The following is a 22,500-nucleotide window of genomic DNA, read 5'->3' as shown; positions in this document are numbered from 1 at the left end:
GCAACCTTGACGGCGACACTTTCTATGTACGGGTAGTTTGCATTCAGTTTTCCATTACTGCCATTAAAAATAAAAGAAATTACAATTGAAATCTGTCGTTTTGTTGGTATAAAGGCTTGAGCCTGATATTTATCTTATGAACTCACTATGACCATCTGGCATATTTTTTTTAGATACGCTCACTCACACACACACACACACACACACACACACACACACACATATATATATATATATATATATATATATATATATATATATATATATATATATATATATATATATATATAAACTCACACAGTATCGTTTAGACAAAGAAAAAGTCAACAGTAATATAAAGTGATTTGAAGAAATATATACCGAAATATTAGCTTATGTTAGGAACTGCTAGTTTTATTTAATTTATAAACAAAATATAGAGCGTTGTGGTAGGTTCTGGTGGCACAAAAATGAAGCATCAACAAATGGCCAGGTGTGGTTTTTTTTTAAATAAAAACGGTATTTAAAGGAGAAACTGATAATATATTTATATATGCATATGTATATCTATCTGTCTATCTACCTATCTGTCTATCTATCTACCTATATATACATTATATATATATATATATATATATATATATATATATATATATATAATTCAAAACATTATTTAAAAGGAGAAACTGATAGTGTATACTGTATATGTATACATACACACACACACACACACACACACATATATATATATATATATATATATATATATATATATATATATATATATATATATATATATATATATATTCAAAACAGTATTGAAAAGGAAAAGCTGTTGACTGATATATTTATTATATATGTATAAAATTGTAAATTTGAATTTTAATCATTCTTATTTATGGTAATTTATAACCCTATACCCATTATTTTATTAAATGAATAATTTTCTCTTCTTATAGGGTCAAATGACGATCTTGCGGATTTCGAACTCCTAAAAATCGATTCTTAACCAGAAGATCTCAACATCCACCGCGAGGGAAGCAACTTGAAAGTGAGGAAGTCGTGAGTATTAAAAAAAAAAAAGATATGAGAAAATGTTCACTTTCAGACGTTCCATTCGCCCTATGAATTTTATAATAATCTCTGGCTTCCTTTGCCTCCCTACGTGAGATTTGCCTTGTGATATGAATTTTTTTTTTCGTTAAGCGTCAGTTGATTAAGAAACAATGAGGTGTAGCTGGAAGGAGGGGGAAAGTTAAGTAAGAATTTGTTATATCGCGTCCACTCGGGAAGTGAAGTACCTTATTCGCCTAGAGATGACTTTTGGACGCCACAATTTAGTAATGCTAGCATTTCATTCTTGTTCACGTCTGTTTATTATCATTAGCAGTAGTGTTAGTAATTGTTGTTGGTGGTGATGCTTTTATTGTTTGTTCATCGTAACAAAAAAAATCAGTGGTCAAGAGAGCTGTTCGCTTCAAAAGTCACTTACTGTTTTCTTTCCGATGACAGTTCATGAGCCAGCAGTCAGGTGCTTATAGTTTATGAAAAGAGAAACTAAAAGGAAAATTAATAAAGAAAACAGTGCACTTAGGAGTTATTTCATAACTTTATCAAGTATATTGCCAAAGAGGGCCATACTATATATGATTTAGCCGTAGCCCATTGGGTGAATGTCACGCGAGATGATGGTTTTATATCCATCTTAATAATAATAAAGCTATAAGGAAATAATACAACCCAATGTAGGTCAGTGTTTACAGAGAGGTTGTGTGTGTGACGTTCTCTTTTTTACGTTCTTGTATTGAATACGTTGATGTTATTTTCATATCTTTTGTCTTTTATCAAGTGCGTCAACATGTATTTCTATTTTTTTTTCCAGTGTGTGAGCACTCTTTTGTCACCGTCTTCTGTCCTATCTGTTAACATGTATTTTTACATTGTTTCACCACATTTGACAAACTTTATTCGTATGTTATCAGATGTGTCAACATTTTATCATTGTTGCTATTTTGTGATCCAACATTTTGTCATTTTTTATCAAATGCGTCAACATTTTTCTTAATTTTCTTTTATCAAATGTGTCAGCACATTTGTTATTGTCTTTTATCTAAAGTTTCAACATATAATTGTCCCATGTTTCCTTGTGTTTTGTCACATGTGTCAAAACAATGTAACATGGGCTAATTTTATTGAGGTAGGCTGACAGAGGTGTGTGATGTATTATCTTTTAAGATTCTACTCATAGTAATGTCCCGCGCATTGCAAGACAGTTAGGACAAATTAGGAATTTCCGGCCATGTTGAGGGTGAAAATGAGCCATGTATACTAATTAAGACCTAGTTCTTTTATCCCTGTAGTGGCTTATGTGGATCCAGATATTACCTAAAATTCATGACGAATGCAGAGCAAAGTACGCAGTTTTTCGTAATTTATTAGGTAATAAATTACGCTTACATTGACGTTACTATGCACTGACAAATTAAAATTAAAACCTGCGTTGCCTAACTATGCGAGTTTACCTCTAACCATATTTGTTTGTTTGTTTGTTTTTTCTATCTCACGTTGATTCCACCTGCAGACAACTTTTCTTCAGTAGTCATGAGCTCTTAAAAGAAAGTTCATAATATTTCTTTTCTCTTTATGGGGAGGATGCTTATGTTGGACCTATGAAATTTTGGTAAAATCAGGTTATTAGTCACTAAAGATTGGAAAGAATTTCAAGTATAAAATAGTGAAAAAATAATTAGCTTACTAATGACATTGTTTCCGTCGGTATCTCAAAGCTGTTTAAGTCCTTTTCCTCATGACTGTGGTTAACAAATAACATGTGTAAGGCGTCTTTTATCAAGTAATGCGTATATAATATATATATATATATATATATATATATATATATATATATATATATATATGTGTGTGTGTGTGTGTGTGTGTGTGTGTGTGTGTGTGTGTGTGTGTGTGTGTGTGTGTGTGTGTGTGTAAAAGCATGCTGCGTAATAGGTAAAGCGGAGCAATTACCAGATGCGCAGCGTCTCAAATAAGCGTCTGGGTAATTTGACGGGTGGCCAGATCGCTGTGGCTGAATGTGTGCCTCTCCCGATTAAATTTCAAATATCTAGGGCCTGCTAAGACATAGTGGGTCCTGCAAATATCAAGCATCGATGTGATCAAAATAATCGTTATTAGATAAACTTCATCCGGCCCCTCTCTCTCTCTCTCTCTCTCTCTCTCTCTCTCTTGCTTTAGCTTGTCATTCTCTCTTATATTTTTGTTTTCTAGATCTGAACCATACTATGCTGAGATGTAAAATATATATCTTGTGCATTTACATGGAATTGTGCATTTAAATCCGGGCATGGTTTTTAAGCACAGGCATTTATATACACTTAGATATTATTAGAGAGAGAGAGAGAGAGAGAGAGAGAGAGAGAGAGAGAGAGAGATAGCGGATTAACTGTGGCCTTTTAAAGAAATCTCGATGGACAGAAAGTCTTCATAGGAAGCACCAAAACCTGAAGACAAGTAAGACCTCGTGCATTTCAACTGTTTACAAGCAATAGGCTATTTGAAGAAAGAAAACTTTTTAACTAAGGTGCCTACGAACTATTTATACTATATATTCAAGAAGCAATTTTGTGTTGGCAGTTATAGAAAGACCTCTGTTTTACTTCGCTACGCTTCATTTTAAATGCAAGGCATTTCGGCATTCGGAAGTTATGATAAACAAACAGCAAAGCGAATGTCACCGACGACTCTAGATATACTGGAAACAAAAGCTGGCACTCATGATACATAAACATGATCGGTAGTCTGGATAGACAGACAGACATGCCCATACAGATATACATAAACATTAAATCCATTTTACGAGGGGTTGAATAGAACATTAGCAAATTGCCTTATATATTCAGCGATTTCATCCCACGAATCGTATATATATACTCGGCGGCATAAGAGAGACATATGTCCTTTCCTTTTTTTTTATTTGCCCATAAGTTAATTTCATTATAAATTCTCCTATGAATAATCCAAGTTGTATCATATTTCAAAAAAGAATTTTATGAGCGACGACAGAAATATTCAGGCGACCAGCTCTTTCCATTATATATTTCCTCGATGTCTCCAGACCATTTGCAGAGTGCAGCCTTAGTCGGAGTTGCCGTATTTTCCCTTTTATTTATTTCTTTCCACTCTGCCTACTACTTTCGGATTATCAGCGCCGAAGAAGGGATGGTAGTTACGGGTTAGCGAAAAGGAAATAGAGTACAATTAACAAGATCGTGTTCCGCAGATGAGTCATTATCGCCGGCGATTATTAGGTGATTATGTGGTTATTCCAATCTTCTCCGTGGCAGTGTTAAATCAGCCTCGCCTTCTACACCATATAATTCGGTCTCTCCCATTTTTTTTTATCCCATTTAGTTGGCCTTGTACTAGAATTACATTTATCTGTGGATTTTATGAAACAATCTATTAGATGAATTATATAATCCTCCACTCTTTTAGCAGCGTATCTTTTGCGTTGTCGTTCTTATAACTGCTTCTAATGCCCTAAAGTGAATAACGGGGATTACTGAACGCGCATCATCATGATGTGCTCATGCTTATCAAGACATACATACATACATTATCGAATCTCTCTTGGGTAGTCACCACCATGTTTCCTTAATTTGTTGTGTGTTTATATTACATTGATGAGGTTGCTAGCCACAGGCCTGTGTCTTCAAAGAGAAACGGGAGCATATGTGTTCTGCTATCTTAAAGAGAAAGCTATATAGCCGTTTCGTCATGGCGTAGGTGCAAGGAAATGAAAATGAAAGTTTTACTGCTAAAAGACTTCCATTCTTCAGATGATACGTTATGATCTGACAGGGATGAAGGGGAAAAGTCCATATTCTGGTACTTGATGATATTAGCGGCAGATCGAAAGGGTTGAATCTTGAGAAGTCATAGTAATTGTGCTTTCTTTTAGATTTATTGAATGTGAGAATCTTTTAACTGAGGACACATTGGACAAGACTCAAACGCTGTTCAGTGGCGTCAGTGTAGCTGTGTGGAGAAAATGTTAATATCTGTTACACTGGAGCAATATTCGTTAAGATTCCTCTTAAACCAATAGATTTTACGGTATAAACCTCAAAATATTTATTATTTATGAGTGGTTTAATGAATTTACATTCCAAAAAGATCATCTATGAAGTAGTAAATTTTCGCTGAACTAAACATGCAGCCATACTTTCCTCACGATTTTCAATAAATTTGTAAGTATTAATCGCAGGTATATTAAAACGATGCTCCAGTAGTTTTTTTTTTCGCCAAACTAGCGATTCAGGAAAATTAATCACTCACTTTCTCGAGAATCCACCGTCATCCGCGCAAGTAAAGTAGATCATTGTTACATAGCTGCTATTACTTAGAAGATCAAACTTAGTTTTTGAAACTTGTTCGCCGTCGGGAGCTGATTAGCCTGAATAAAAGATCAGGAGAGTTCTCGTGGTTTTAACTGTGATGCTACAAAATATTGAATCTTTCATCTCACGACTTCATTCATACATGATTGTTCGCTTTTCGTTTTCCTTGACATTTCGTAAACTTTGCACGTCAATGTTTGAAGTTCGCCGTTAGTGAACTGCCAACGATTTCTCATTTTTAATGAGGTCCTGGGGATAATCAGTTTTTGTTCTTGTCTGTTTACTTTATTTTATTATGATTATTATTAGATGCTGGTCTTATTATTATTAGATGATGGTTCTTGATTAATTTCCTTCTGTCATCGAATTTTTTTTCGAAGACAATTTTTCTTCAAAAAATTTTTTCTGCGTTATTATAGCTCTGTAATCCAACGCTCTTATTTTACACCAACCAATATGAGAAAAAGAAATTTTTATACTCATTTTTATTGTTGCAGGGTATAAGTAATGCGTATGGAGACTTGCCATGTTCCCTACATAAACTGCAACATAAATCATATAATTCAAATTTACTATGCATTTATTTGAGGGGTTGTATAAGATCTAGTCCATATAGCTTGTTTTCTTAACTGTGGTTAGTTTTGGGAGTCTTTGAATGGAGGGTACGTGTTGACGGCATCTGGGATGAAGATAAGGAAAGGAATGTATTTGTAGATTATATATCCCTTCTGCAAAAGTCATTATTTTCTCCCTGCCGCAGCAGCGTTAGTCCACTGCCTACCGTGCCATTTATTTTGCATAGATAAAGTCATGTTACAACGGAAGTAGCCCTTACTTACCTTTACCATATACTTTACCCTATAATAATAGTTGGACAGTTTTTGATCTCCTTAAAGAAATTAACTTCTACCGTTATTTTTTAATCTTTACAGTTTATATAAAGATCTACCGAGGGTTTAAAAATTCCTGGAATTTTTCCACCTTGATGCTTTTGTTCTAAAATCATAAGAACGAATTTTAGAAATATCTCTGTTATGATATTGGTAAGTTTACGAAACATTTAGTCTTCCAGGATTGCAAGGTATTCTGTCTCTATTAGATGAATAGAGTGACTGCTCAGACGTTGATCAGAAGATATATGTGCATAGAATTTTAACAGAATATAATTTATTCACAATGGTCTTAGAGGACGTAGTGTAGCCAGAACTAGCTTTAAGAATAAGAGTAAACTTTAGCAGGCATCAAGGCCATTGCAATATTAGGTAGCCACTGTAAAGTATAGTCATGCAAATTCAAGATAACATTCCATGTGAAAAAACTGAAGACCGAATCAGAGCAAGGTAAAAGGGGTCATGGTAACTCAGGTGACTGAGTGCGCAGGTTTAAACTATGTTCAGAGAGTTTAGTCTTTCTTAGCGCATGACAGATTTTCTCTGGCATATTACCATACTATTCCCCGAGAACTAGGTGTGCCACGCCCACCCACCCACATAATATTATTATTATTATTATTTCAAAGGCTAGGGTGTAAACCAAGTCTTGGGGGGCGGGCCATCAGTGTCTTGAGGGGGCCAAGTGCCCCCCCTCCCCCCCAGCCACCCCCAAATGACGCCCCTGGGATTTGGTCACTGATCACACATGTGGATGTTCGATCTCTAGGACATTATGCGCAGCGAAATCACCTGCTCTTTGTCTCTGCTGCTCACTGGCGTCCTTCAAGGTAGGCATATAACGGTATAGACAAGTAATAAGAACAGGAAATTGAATAATGCCAAGAGGGTAGAATTCTTGCAACAGTTAGATATGCTCCCATAACAAAGCCTTTTCCCCTAATTTTCTTTATATTCGTCTTATATATTTCTGGAATTCATGTTCCAAGCTGAATTTGCCCACGCCATGTTTCTGTTATTCAGCAATACGATCGATTTTCGTTTATTGCATTAACTGCAATTGAAGGTACACACACACACACACACACACACACACACACTGAAAATATGTTGATGCTCAAAATATATGAAAGAATGACTGTTTTAGCTCTATTATGTGTAAATCGAATTTACGTTGTCTTATTTAGATAATTTAAAGGACCACACACCTAATTCATGCGTGTTCTGAAATATAGTTGTTGATAAGCTGCGTCTAGGACGTCATTTAAACTATACAAGTTTACTGTTGTTTTGGAGTTACCATATCTAGAGACAGGAGACAAAGACAAGCCCCGTAATGTATAAATATACAGTGGATTTGTAGTATCAGACAGCTTGTAAAAATAATAGGTGTTAGAGAAACATAATAGTTGAAAGTAAAATAGCTCATTTATTTTGACAGATATTATAAAGAGCGATAATTCAATTATCGTTTTTAAAAGCGGAAGACACAGTACCGTCCATGTTGATTATACTACCCAAGTGTATATTTTGTTCATTGGATGTACCCATTGAGTCACTGAAATAGATAATGGATGTACCCATTGAGTCACTGAGATAGATAATGGATGTACCCATTGAGTCACTGAGTAGATAAATTATTGCTCTTCACTCTCATCACATTTTTCACAGAAAAATTACCATCATAATTTTCTTTTCAAAACAATTCTAATATTTCAAAAGATTTTTGCCTTTCTCGTGCTTCACTCTGAAACTGTTTGCCTTTCTCGTGCTTCACTCAGAAACTTTGCCGTTCTCGTGCTTCACTCTGAAACTTTGCCGTTCTCGTGCTTCACTCTGAAACTTTGCCGTTCTCGTGCTTCACTCAGAAACTGTTTGCCTTCTTCGTGCTTCACACTGAAACTGTTTGCCTTCCTCGTGCTTCACTCTGAAACTGTTTGCTTTTGTCGTGCTTCACTCTGAAACTGTTTGCCTTTGTCGTGCTTCACTCTGAAACTGTTTGCTTATTTCTTGCTTCACTCTGAAACTGTTTGCCTTTCTCGTGCTTCACTCTGAAACTGTTTGCCTTTCTCGTGCTTCACTCAGAAACTGTTTGCCTTCTCGTGTTTCACTCTGAAACTGTTTGCCTTTCTCGTGCTTCACTCTGAAAATGTTTGCTTATTTCGTGCTTCACTCTGAAGCATTGCCGTTTTCGTATATACTTCACTATGAAACTGTTTGCCTTTCTCGTGCTTCACTCAGAAACTGCTTGCCTTTCTCGTGCTTCACTCAGAAACTGCTTGCCTTTCTCGTGCTTCACTCAGAAACTGCTTGCCTTTCTCGTGCTTCACTCAGAAACTGCTTGCCTTTTTCGTGCTTCACTCAGAAACTGCTTGCCTTTCTCGTGCTTCACTCTGAAACTTTGCCTTCTCGTGCTTCACTCTGAAACTTTGCCTTCTCGTGCTTCACTCTGAAACGGTTTGCCTATTTCGTACTTCATTCTGAAACTGTTTCCCTTCCTCGTGCTTAAATCTGAAACTGCTTGCCTTTCTCGTGCTTTACTCTGAAACTGTTTGCCTTTCTCGTGCTTCACTCTGAAACTGTTTGCATATTTCGTGCTTCACTCTGAAACTGCTTGCCTTTCTCGTGCTTCACTCAGAAACTGTTTGCCTTCCTCGTGCTTCACTCTGAAACTGTTTGCCTTTCTCGTGCTTCACTCTGAAAATGTTGCTTATTTCGTGCTTCACTCTGAAACTGTTTGCCTTTCTCGAGATTCACTCTGAAACTGTTGCTTATTTCGTGCTTCACTCTGAAACTGTTTGCCTTTCTCGTGCTTCACTCTGAAATTTTGCTGTTCTCGTGCTTCACTCAGAAACTGTTTGCCTTCTTCGTGCTTCACACCGAAACTGTTTGCCTTCCTCGTGCTTTACTATGAAACTTTGTTTGCCTTTGTCGTGCTTCACTCTGAAACTGTTTGCCTGTCTCGTGCTTCACTGTGAAACTGTTTGCCTTTGTCGTGCTTCACTCTGAAACTGTTTGCTTATTTCTTGCTTCACTCTGAAACTTTGCCTTTCTTGTACTTCACTCTGAAACTTTGCCTTTCTTGTACTTCACTCTGAAGCTGTTTGCCTTTCTGGTCCTTCACTCAGAAACTGGTTGCCTTCCTCGTGCTTCACTCTGAAACTTTGCCTTCTCGTGCTTCACTCAGAAGCTGTTTGCCTATTTCGTGCTTCACTCTGAAACTGTTTGCCTTCCTCGTGCTTAACTCTGAAACTGTTTGCCTTTCTCGTGCTTCACTCCGAAACTGTTTGCCTTTCTCGTGCTTCACTCTGAAACTGTTTGCCTTTCTCGTGCTTCACTCTGAAACTGTTTGCCTTTCTCGTGCTTCACTCAGAAACTATTTGCCTATTTCGTGCTTCACTCTGAAACTGTCTAGCTTTCTCGTGCTTCACTCTGAAACTTTGCTTTTCTCGCGCTTCACTCTGAAACTTTGCCTATCTCGTGCTTCACTCTGAAACTGTTTGCCTTTCTCGTGTTTCACTCTGAAGCTGTTTGCCTATCTCGTGCTTCACTCTGAAATTGTTATTGGACAATTAAACCTTAGTTTTATGAATTGATTTACAAAAGGTGTGTGAAAGAAATCGCCGTCTATACTTTCTCAGACTGACCGACAGTCTGCTCTTTGGAGGTAAAAACCCGGATCGCAACCTGTTGCGTAGTATCATGACTTAGTGCCTAGAAAAGTTGCACAAATTACATACCTTTGAAATGACTCAATAAGTGATAACATTCTTTTGGGATCATTAACATGCGACTTGTGCTGCGTAAATTGGTCCATTCTAAACGTAAGAAAGCTGTTGAATGGTATGGCAATTGTTTTTATCCGTGTAACGGGCAGTAATTTTAGATTTCAGGAGACAAAGTGTCTTATATTTTATATTTCTGGAAGTTTACGATATTTAGGCCATGACATTTTAGCTGGAAGCACTGGGTCGTGTGAATTACTTATCCACAGCTGTGTAAATGGTGGTATTCACGTTCTTGTAAGTGCAGAAGGTTCATTGTCGACTCATATATATGACATACGTCCGAAGTATTTTAGAATAAACAGATAATATGCAACTTCCCTCTAAAACGGAAAATAAAGTTTTCGGCATATGTTCATTTTACCTACTTTCAATATTATAAAAAGATAATTCTTCGCAAATGTTGCGACGAACAATTTAAGAGGTTGGTCCTTTCATAGATATAATTATTCCATGCTTAAGCTTTTGGTCACCTTTTGTTATATAAGTATGCTTCGCTGAAGTTACCCCGGCTTAAAATGTATTATTTTTTCTCCATGGTTTTGTTATCTTTTTCACTGTTATATTGAGAGTGATACGAAGTTGTATCCTATGCTTGTTTTAATAGTTAAGATCCCTTGAAATAAGACTCGTTGAAATAATGTTTATTCAGCACAGCCTGGAGGATTCTGTAGTACATAACACTGCATAACTTAAAGAATTATTTCATTCAGGTCTTTACAGAAGTTTTTTACTGGATTAAAACACTTCGGACTATGACACAAATTTCACCCAGAAATTTGGTGTAGAGCTTGAAGAATTACCAAGATTTCCTCTGAATTGTTTCAGTAAAGATTGGGTTTTTTTTCCAAAACATAGAGTCTCTCTTAATGCCAAGCAAGAACCTTCAATTTAAGCTTTTTTTTTCATGTAAAGATAATGTTGCATGGGTGGAATGCTAAGACCTCGTGATTGAAATATAGATTGCTAGTCTTTTCTAGCAGTTCGTCGCCTCCATTTAAGGGCCTCAGTAGTGCACCATTTTTATGACTGTCAACACCCGAGTAGCGACATACTACATCAATGATGGTCTCACCAACACTGGGTCAATAACATTCAGCGACTTCCTTATGTCAGCTAGCTGTAGCTCCCACTTAAATGCGTGAGATATATTTAGTGTGAAGCCGTTATATATAATTTCAGAGAAAGAATGACAGTTGAATACCCTGATTGTAGACAAAACGTGACTAGGGCTTTGTGTAAAGGAAGAATTGGCCGTATATATATATATATATATATATATATATATATATATATATATATATATATATATATATATATATATATATATATATATATATATACCTTTAATCACTTAATCATCGCGATGTTTGATGTCAGAACGTAAATATTACCTTTATATTCATGTTTCACCGTCTTTAGTCGTTAGTCAAGTGTAAAGACGTCATCAGCTAATTGTTTGAGGTACCCCAGATTAGTCTTTGAAAAAGAAAATCCTCTCTTCCGTTTATGTTGCAGTGTAATTTACTATAACCCAACCTTTAATTTAGATACTTCCATCAAGAAAGTTAATTGTATAAGCAATGCAGCGATTATTTAGATTTTATTTGTGCTCAGAATTAGGGAAATCGAATATACTGTATACCTAACTCGGAGTAAAAGAATACGTTCTTGTTGGTGTTCCCCCATGTTTATATTCTTGTCTTTGTTAGACAATTAATTATCAGATCAAGTAACATTCATTATCTATTTTAATTTCATCGAGGACTCATCAGGTCTAAAAATTAACTGTAAGATGACGATACCAAATACTTTCTGGATTAACGTTTAATTCAGGTAAATCGAAGATGAGAGTAGAATATATGAAGATGTCAAGTATATTCTTGTGGTAAGGAAAGGAACTCTGGGTGGTTTTCTAAAATTCATATCGACACTGAGAAGTATTACTCGATGGATCAATATTGTCCAAAACTCCCATGGACAATCAAGTTTCTTGTCTCTTGTTGGAGCTATATCACATTCGTATTTACAACAAATTATATATATATATATATATATATATATATATATATATATATATATATATATGTGTGTGTGTGTGTGTGTGTGTGTGTGTATATACATATATATACTGTATATATATATATATACTGTATATATATATATATATATATATATATATATATATATATTATATATTATATATTCATACATTCATGCGAACACACACGCACACACACATTCATCCAAACAAACACACACACACACACACACACACCCACCCACCCACCCACCCACCCACCCACACACACACCCACATACACACACAGAGGGACCACGTACCTTTATTTTCGGCTTCGAAAACGTTTGTTATTATTACGCTAAGTCAGTTTAAACGAATCAGTCAATTACTGTTGCAACGTTAGTGAAGTTCCTGGCATAGGTTTGCAAGGCTGCTCAAAAGATACTGACATTATGTGTGTGTGTGTGTGTGCGCGGAAGTGATAGTTCAGCAGTTTCGTCATCTAATCGATCATGTGGGAATGATTTGTAAAATTTTCTATAAAGCCACGCGTTTAGGATAACTGAAACTCGAAAAAAAGTATATTACCTTTAACTTTAAACGTCTGGACCTCATAGTAGTTCCTCGTTGAGCGAGTCGTAGAGTTGTGGGCTAGCACTCGCTAGGCCCGAGTTCGAGTCTCCGGCCGGCTAATGAAGAATTAGAGGAATTTATTTCTGGTGATAGAAATTCATTTCTTGCTATAATGTGGTTCGGATTCCACAATAAGCTGTAGGTCCCGTTGCTAAGTAACCAATTGGTTTTTAGCCACGTAAAATAAATCTAATCCTTCGGGCCAGCCCTAGGAGAGCTGTTAATCAGCTCAGTTGTATGGTAAAACTAAGGTATACTTTTTTTTGTTTTTGGACCTCATAGTTCAGTGGGCGCGTTACAAGGATCGCCGTACATCGTGTTCTACTCCTGATACGGTTTTTGACTTGTTTATGTTATTTTTGCAAATGACTTGCAAAGACCCATTCATATTAAGAGCATAAACATAAACACACACACACACACACTAATATACAAATATACATATACATATACATATATATATACATATAAATACAGTATATATATATATATATATATATATATATATATATATATATATATATATATATATATATATATATATATACTCTGAGGGTAGGCATTAGTGTGAATGATGGTCAGAAAATATTGATATGTAGGAGTTATGTGCTATAAACGTCTGCTTAATGTACATCATTTACGAATCAGTTACCAGTTTTTATTTATTTGTCCATCTGATTTGTTCTCAAACGTTATAGAATTACTTTGCCAGTTACAGGTATCAGTTTTTGAATTTTATTCATTTCACGAAAGTGTGCATCTCCACCGTTGTCACTTGAGAATATGTTTCCATTCTCTCTCTCTCTCTCTCTCTCTCTCTCTCTCTCTCTCTCTCTCTCTCTCTCTCTCTCTTTAATCTGGAACCTCACTATAGAATAAAACGCTCCTCCCCTGTTCCCCAACATTCTAGCCACTATAGCTATCCCCCTCTCTCTCCCCCTCCCCCCTCCGACGACGGAGTAACGTAAGGTGGTAGAGACGGTGGTTCCTGAGCTTTGTGATCAAAGCTGGAATCGTAAAGTCGACGTCGATTATTCATAGGAGGAATCGTCGGAGTTAAGAAGAATTTGACAAGCTTCTTCATTAATGAAATGGTCTTGCATTATCTAAGTCACTCTCGGAGAAACTTCGTCCACTTCTCCGTCTTATATTTTATGACCGTTCAGTGATTTATCGAGAAGGTCACTATCAGACCTCGTCTCCGCTCTAGCAGTCACATAGTTGCTCAAGGAGCTCCCTTATACATCAATGAGTGTATGGTATTATTGAGAGCCTGAGCTTCTCTGTAGGCCTACATTTATTAGAATCGCAATGTCAAATGATTAAACTTTGTACAAATTATTTTTACTGTTGCCATGAAGAATACATGAGTCCGACGTCACACAGGTGTTCCAGAAAACTTGGTATGATGGCGTTCAGTAAGAGAATCGGCTTTTCTTCACATACTAATAAACAGATGCTTCTGCTCTCACAGTTTTTTTTTTAAATTATCAGTTACTGACACTTGAATATAAATGATAAAAGTGCAACTCAAGATGGATTTGTATACTGAAGAGGCCGAGAGGGGCACTTTGCCAAAGTGCCCCTCTGTCACTGCAAGTGTTAAAGAACTTCTTTGTTTACCCTAAAAGGCAGGTCAGTTCGGTTCTGTTAGTCAGGAAACAGAGGAAGGCAGAGAATTCCATATCCTGGAAGTGAAAAGTATGAAAGAACGATCAAACAGGTTTAGAAACCGGTTGACCTTTGCGCTCATTGTTTTCACACTGTATCTGTAGGACTGCTTTCCTGACATATGTATCGAGGTTGAAAGATTGGAAATGGCATCCAGTATTTGGATGGCTGTAACGAGTAATCTGCATTGATGTCCATATCTTTAGAAATAACAAATAAAAAAAAAAGAATTGGATCAGTGTGTAATCAGGTACCAAGTTCCTTAACTTGGACCTAAATTGCAAAAATGTTGCAGCATTTAGAATTCTCGTTGTATCCACATTTTAAATCCTGTACAATGGCGGTTGAATAATTTTGATATAGCATTCAGCTTAAAAGTAAAATGCACATTCTTTATGAAAGACTTGGTGACCATTCAAAATTTTTTGTTTATATTAATTCGAAAAGGCCATTAGCTTAAAATGGAAATTTTCGTTTAAGAGAGCACTTGTTATAAATAGGAAAAAGCTACAAAAATAGAATTAAATGTAGATAAGAGTATGACTGATATATCTATAATAATAAAATCCGAGTGGATGTTTCTTGTTTGTCCGCCCCGGTTGGGGGCGGGGTAGGTAGGGGATCGGGAGGGTAAGGGGGACATGACACATCCGCTCTCCTCCTGCAAACCTGTTTATCTGCCCCGGGTGGGGGCGGAGTAGGTAGGAGATCCGGAGGGTAGGGGAGACATGACGGACATTGACCGGTCCAGCGCATGTAGCACGCTTACACAATAACCAAAGGAAATGCATATCCTTCACTGTCTAAATTACGAAAATCACAAGTAGATCGCTTCATACGAGATGACTAAGCTGATAAGTCATTTTTGTAAAAAATAAATACTTGAAGTATCGTGTGATCAAACATAAACCATCTTCATTATCTTTGCGCTTGAAAGAGACTTGCACTATAAGCTGTAAAGAAATAAAAAAAAAATAACAGTGCAATGGCCTAAAGGTCGTATATAGAATTAACCATGGAATTCATATTAGGTATGAAAGTTAAATGTAAAATTCACTTTGTTCTTTCCAAATAGTAAGAACAATGAAATAATAACTGCATTGAGTATCAGTACAAAGAAGTTATAGAAGGGGGTTCAGATAATGGAATTTTAATGGAAAAAGTTCCACTGTCTCTGCTTTACAGGGTGGTATCAGGTATCTGAAGCCATTGTACTATCTGGCAAATTGGCAGAACATATTCAAGAACTTTATGTATGTGGGGGCGATTGTATCTCGGAGGGTGCACTGAGTATCCTATTGATATTTCATAACTTAACCTATACTAACGCAACCCAAGTAAGCATCCATACTTGTACAGTAGGTTCCCCTTCGCCACCAGTTGTCACTGACGCCCAAGACGTGAGATCAATTCAGCATTTTTTCTAGCTATTGAATACCAGTGCATGAAAATTCAATTTCCTCATTTTTGAATATATATATTTTTTTCTAGGAAACTGCAGTGTTATTTATTTCATATAGTACTTAAATTTGTTCTAAATGTGTAATTTTGAATTTCATTCTTGTTATCAATAATTTACTTTTCCTTTAAAATTTTTGGAAATGCTGTTTCGGTGTTTATAAATTTAAGCTTTGTGGGCAAGCTTTCTGTAACTGGGGTTTTTCAATAATTAGCTCAGCGCAAAGTTTGTAACAATACAGAAGCTTCACTTTTAATACTTCAGTTAGGCCTGCCATGTTTTTTTTTTAACGTAAAAGTTTATCCTTAAGTCATTTCACTCGAAGTTCGAGCCAGATCATAAAATTTTTTTATTAAACTTTTAAAATAAATTGCCTTGGGCGTGTGTGTGTGTGTGGAAGTGATAGTTCAGCAGTTTCGTCATCTAATCGATCATGTGCGAATGAATTGTAAAATTTTCTGTAAAACCACGCGTTTAGGATAACTGAAACTCGAAAAAATGTATATTACCTTTGACTTTACACGTCTGGACCTCATAGTTCAGTGGGCGCGATGCAAGGATTGCCATATATCATATTCTGTTCCTGATACGGTTTTTGACTTGTATATGTTGTTTTTGCAAATGACTTGTCTTATTACCGAACAATAATCAGAAGTTAGTCCAATCATAACGTTAGGTTTTATAAAACATCTCGAGAAAGGCCTGCAGTTAGTAAAGAATAAAGACAGGCATTAAGTGTGCTTTAACCCTAGTTTAATCCAGCCTGAAAGACGTTCACAGTAAAGATGAATTCTCATGGTAAATTCAAGAAATGATTCGTCATAGGTAAGAGAACGACGCGCTTATTCCAGGTAAACTTAAGCTCTTTTCATGTATTTTCAAGCAGCTTTTGAGGAAACCAGCCGTGGAATATGTGATGGCTATATATACCCTGATGCAAATTCGTGAGATGCATGCAAGTATTGCATCAGTCCCGTTTTTTTTTTTTTTTTTTTTTGTCATTCCCTAGCTTAGGTTAGGTTTAGGTTGGGTTGGGTTGGGTTAGGTTAGGTTAGGTTAGGTTAGGTTAGGTTAGGTTAGATTAGATTAGGTTAGGTTAGGTTAGATTTTATTTGCCGCAGTAATTTGGGCATGGGAAACATAATGAGATTATTTTCAAGAAAATTCTATGGTTAGTTTTTAAGATATGGCGTCCCGCCTTTCTTTAGGGAAAGGTCCTGTACTCAGATGCATCTCGGATTCAGGGGAAGTAACTTCAGGCAACGAATGGTGTAAATTTGTTGTACCAGAATTTCAGCACAATTTTGTAAGATTGTTGGGGAAAATTAGTGGTAGAACTGGGACAAATCCATTTGATTTTATTGGTGACACAAGGAAGGACCCAGGAATAATTTCGTTTTCCCCTAGCATATATTTGACCTTTGCGAGAGATGCTTTTGCTTTCAAATCACTTGTTTTTCTTTTCTTTTGTTGTGGAATTTTTCCATCTTGAAGTTTCTTGCAGCATGTGAACGCAACTGTGTGAAAACTGCATGATTTTACACACAGTATATACGTACACGCACACACTTACATATATATATATATGTATGTGTGTATACATATGTATGTATGTATATATATATATATATATATATATATATATATATATATATATCAGAACATTCGAACATAGAAGACATATATATATATATATATATATATATATATATATATATATATATATATATATATATATATATATATATATATATATATATATATATATATATATATATATATAAATATATATATTGACCTGATAATGGATGTGCTATCTCAAGGCATAAGAGATGAATCCCCCTGGTGCATGTTGTTTGCTGATGACGTGTTATGCAGCACCAACAGCGGGGTAGTGGAGTCAAATCTAGAGCAATGGAGGAAGGTACTGGAAGACAGAGGATTAATGATCAGTAGGAAGAGGACTGAATACGTAAGTTTCAATGAAGATCAAGACTGAGATTAGTATGGAAGGGACAAGGTTGAACCGAATAGAAAAATTTACGTGTGTTGATTCAACAGTGGCTGATGATGGAAATTTGGATGTAGAAATACCACAGAGTGCAGGATGGATGGAAAAATTGGAGAAAGATGTCAGGTGTCTTGTGCGACCGCAGAATCAACATAAAGGTTAACGCAGAATCAACATAAAGGTTAAAGGAAGAGTGTATAAGACAGTAGTGAGACCCGCTTTGATGTACGGAGCAGAAACATGGCCGGTAAAGAGAGAGGAAGACAGGAAATTGGATGCGGTAGAGATGAAAATGCTCAGGTGGATGTGTGGAGTAACAAAAATGGACAGGATCAGAAATGAAAAAATAAGAGGAAGCACTAAAGTCGTAGAACTATCAAAGAAGGCCCAGGAAAGAAGATTGCAATGGCATGGCCATGTGATGAGAAAGGATGAGACTTATGTAGGGAGGAGATTGGTGCAGATGGAGGTGCCTGGTGGGAGAGCAAGAGGAAGACTGGAGCGAAGGTGGATGGATGTAGTTAGAGAAGATATGAGAGACAAACAATAAATTGCCAAAGGACGATGTGTTTGACCGAGCCAGGTGGAGGGGGAAAGCTGTCAGAAACATCGACCCCACATAGAAGTGGGAAAAGATGCCGAGAAAGAAGATATGTATACAGTATATATATATATATATATATATATATATATATATATATATATATATATATATATATATATATATAAAAATATGCTATGGAAAACGTTCGTGTAAATTATTAGATGTTGTGTTCGTATCACTTTGAACATGCAGTAATGAGTTCGGTGACTAAAAATCATACTGATTATGGATCTGGATCAGCATGAAGTTACATCATGAACTAAAACATGAGTAACAGTATTACTGTAAAGTGAGAATGAGAAAAATCTTTATTACCCCCGCCTGTACTTGATGCCATTAAACCAAGAGTCTTTTTTTTACCATTTTTAATCATCCCATTAAAATTTTAATCGTGGCTGAATATTTTGCATGACATCCTGATCCAGGTTTGACCTTTGGAGCATATTTGGTAGTTACGAATTCACTCTTAGTCTCTTGTTTCTTCAGTGTTCTTTTTCTTCCGAACCCTGTTTCACTATTCATGTTTCTCTCCTCGCTCATCCATCTTTCTTATTCTTCTCCTCGGCCTTGAAAGTTGTTCTTTATCTTTCTTCTCACTGCTCTTTTCAGATTTGCGGAATGGTTCCTTTCTTTCTGTCATTGCCTTAGTATTCGTTCTTATTTTTGTCCTTTCTCCACCCTGCTGGTAAGTCATCTGTGTATCACCCTACCTGAAGTTGTACACCCTCCTTCCTCACCCCCGTCCCCACCAATTCTCAGTTTCTCCCGCACGCCCCAAAATCTACCTCCCGCCTGAATCGACCCATCCCCCTCCCGCCTGACTCGCCTCTTCCCTCCCACCTCCCCCTATCAAATGAGTGCACCGTTGAGGGCGCTACAAAAGAACAATAGAAGAGACCAACCCGCAAACGAAACAAAGTTACGAAAACACTAGCGTTCATTAATGAAGAGAACATGAATTATTACTCGTAGCCAACTCTCCATAAATGACAGTGATGTGAGGGGAGATGGTGGTTGAGGGAGAAGGGAAAAAAAAAGAAAGAACTGCTTAAAAAGACGGGGGATCCAGAACAATGGACGCTTTAAAAACAAAAGAGGGAAAATGGGCAAATTACATGAAATGTTAAAGAAACACGAAGCGTAGCCAACGCCTTTTCTATTCTTTTAATGATAATGTTTTGCTGTTTGTTTTTGAGACTGGTGCGTCGTTTAGAGGCAGACTCATATCTTTTGTTTTATGAAACTTGAGCAAGCACCAGCAAAACTCCCTGGAACATGTTTAGACTCTTTTAACTATTAGCAATGTGGTTATCAGCAGACAATCTTAGAATTTTCCCCAAACAGCCACAATCATAGCCACTTAGGTTGTAGAGTAGAATCTGAGCGTAATTTGGCTACAATGGAAATATTGCATCGATCAGGTTGGAACAGGAAAAATAGGCCAAAATAAACTCAAGTCCATTGAGATGTTCTGCAGATTCAAAAAAGACTTCTAATTACTAATAAATATCCTCCATTTGCCTTAAACAATCCTCGAGTCGTGTTCCCAGTTTATAGGGACAAGTGCTACTGGTTATTTTACCCACTGTTCATGATGTAACTAAGCTAAAGGGGTTACAGGACAGTATCCTAAGTTTCGGTATTTAAGTATTGCTTGGAGAAGCATTGCTCCTAATGGAAACAATAAGCTTGCATGACATTGCACGCCATCCATACCATAACATATTACTAGATTTTAATCGAAATGCAAAACAGAATGACGAGTGACTTTGGCAGGAGCACACTACGCACGTTTTGTATAGTGAAAATTGTGATGTACTATATTGGGCCAATTCCACCTTTATGACATGACAGGTTCATAGGTGATTAATTTCTTAAATATATCCGATTATATTTTTTATGGGTATTCTAAAAGGTTCTTTTACCTAGACTACTCAAGTTACTTATGTAATTCTAAAACTACAAATAAAGCCATTTTAACACAAATGATGATTGTATTTACATGTCGTTCTTGTATATATTAGTGCTTTGCGTTCCTTGCGCACTGTGGTAATGCAGATGAAGCAGTTAATCTACTTGTCTTCCCTCTTGTTCTTTAAGCTTTCTTTGTGGCCATGTTTCGTGGTTTTTGAGTTACAATGAAAGATTCTAATAGCCCGTAAGGGTCGCTTCTCCTTTCATATACCAACCATTTTTTTCATTTAAGTCTTTAGAACACTCAGTATCTAACAACAACTTTGGTTTCTCTTCTCTCACCTTCGCATATATTCATATATTATTCTCGTATCTCTTTCCACATTTCTCAGCCTCAGGTTTTTGTACCAGATAAACCAAGCTTTATGCTTTTAACTCTCTCCATCTTTGCAAGCTTAATTTAACACTTTTATCCATCTCTCCATCGCTCCTATCTTCTCATGCAGTAAATGCGAAATGGTATCCGTTGGAATCTCACTGCAATATGCAACAGTGTTAGCTTGGCGTACGCAGGTTGACATGACATCTGTTTTACAGATGGAGATCTTGGTTGTGGTTCTCAGTGCACTGGTAACAAAATAAGGTCAGCAAATTACTTGTGCGTCTGTTGATTGGTTGTTCCGTCTTGCACAAAAGATGCACTCGTACTCAAGTTCATGAATCTCTGCTTTAAAATGACTTTAGTCCCATACTTGTTGTTTCCAAAATTGAATTGGATCTCTTATGACTCATTTCTTAACATTTTTTTGTGGATTCCTTTTCTGCCACATCACCAGATCAGATTGTTGTTTGGTGATATTCCATTTATTATGATGAGTGAAAACAGTTCTAACTGGAAAGCACAAAAAAGAAGATTTATTTTGTCCTTGTCCATTTTTGGTCATGTATATTCGTAGGAAAATGTGAAAGTTTAAGGTGTTATATTATCATCCCGATTTTCTAGTATATACTGTAAGGTAGACTTTCGGTGCTTTGGGTACGGTGAGGGGTTAGAGGTTAATTTTTAATCCATCGCTGTTGGAAGTAATTCCTGTATTAATAGTAATTATGCCGTTATATTTTACCTCATCATGAAAACTACAGGACAGTTCGTTAATACTGTAAAATGCCATTATTTTGGCAAAGTACTTTGCCACGAAGGAACGAAAAGTAGGATTTCACGATGATACGAGTACTCAAAGGGAAACAGGAAATTAATGTGTAATCTGTAAAACACTGCTTCTCGTAGATATGTCAGTCTTTGTGTATAGTGTCACACTTGTAGCTGATGATCATACGTGTGTTAAGATTGTTGTCTGTGGTGTAAACAGGCCATTAAACAACCATACTACGTAACAGGCGGATTCTTTGATCTGTGAAAGCTTGCAAGAAATGCCACCGTTGTTTGTAATGTTTCATCATACATGTTCTCCTTGACCGTGCGGAATTAGAAGCCTCGTACTTGATCACTATTAAACAACTTTTCACTATGAAGTAAACCATAACTTTTAAGAGGTGCATGCATTAGTTACAAGGAAGATGGTGTCATGTGTGCAAGGGGGCGATTGAGCTACAGTAGTTTTATTCCTCCTCGTCATGTCGCTGGGCTTCGAAAGCGTTAAGTAATTTTGTGAAATAACTTAGGCCTAGGGTTGCTTAAACGCTACAGATGATGGTATATTACCCCATGGAGCAAGAGCCGTTGCTGGCACAAGGCCAGCTAAATCTACATCACATCATGTGAGGGGATTAACAGTTATAAATGTTTGGACGTAAAAGTCAGAATATACTCTGTATCCCAAGTCTACGGTATAATGACCCGCATTGTAAAAGCTATCCGCTTTATTATTGGCCTATTATACTGCAATAGTGCAGTGCCATAGTGACACTTTTTTACAAGTTCATTCATTTCTTTATCATAGGCCCCCCTACTATAATACATAGTTTGGCACTACAAAAAGACGGTATACAGGCAAACCTAAAGGAATTAAGATACTTAATCATTTAGACTAAACATAATAAGCATAGGAAATGTCGTAGGGAAATAATACGATATACTTTCTTGATATTCCAAAATA

General features: G+C 36.4%; 1 long non-coding RNA gene across 1 annotated transcript in view; it reads left to right on the top strand.

The window, feature by feature from the left end:
- Positions 1 to 22,500, top strand: part of LOC136848633 (uncharacterized) — an 83,632-nt gene that overhangs the window by 21,304 nt on the left and 39,828 nt on the right. The window contains exon 2 of the long non-coding RNA XR_010856072.1: positions 939 to 1,041. This is a non-coding gene — a long non-coding RNA (uncharacterized lncRNA). The remainder of the gene's footprint in view (positions 1 to 938; positions 1,042 to 22,500) is intronic.

This window comes from Macrobrachium rosenbergii, chromosome 19 (assembly GCF_040412425.1).
Source record: "Macrobrachium rosenbergii isolate ZJJX-2024 chromosome 19, ASM4041242v1, whole genome shotgun sequence".
NCBI lineage: Eukaryota > Metazoa > Arthropoda > Malacostraca > Decapoda > Palaemonidae > Macrobrachium > Macrobrachium rosenbergii.
The sequence above is the reverse complement of the archived record's forward strand: the minus strand, read 5'-3'. Positions and strand labels throughout refer to the sequence as shown.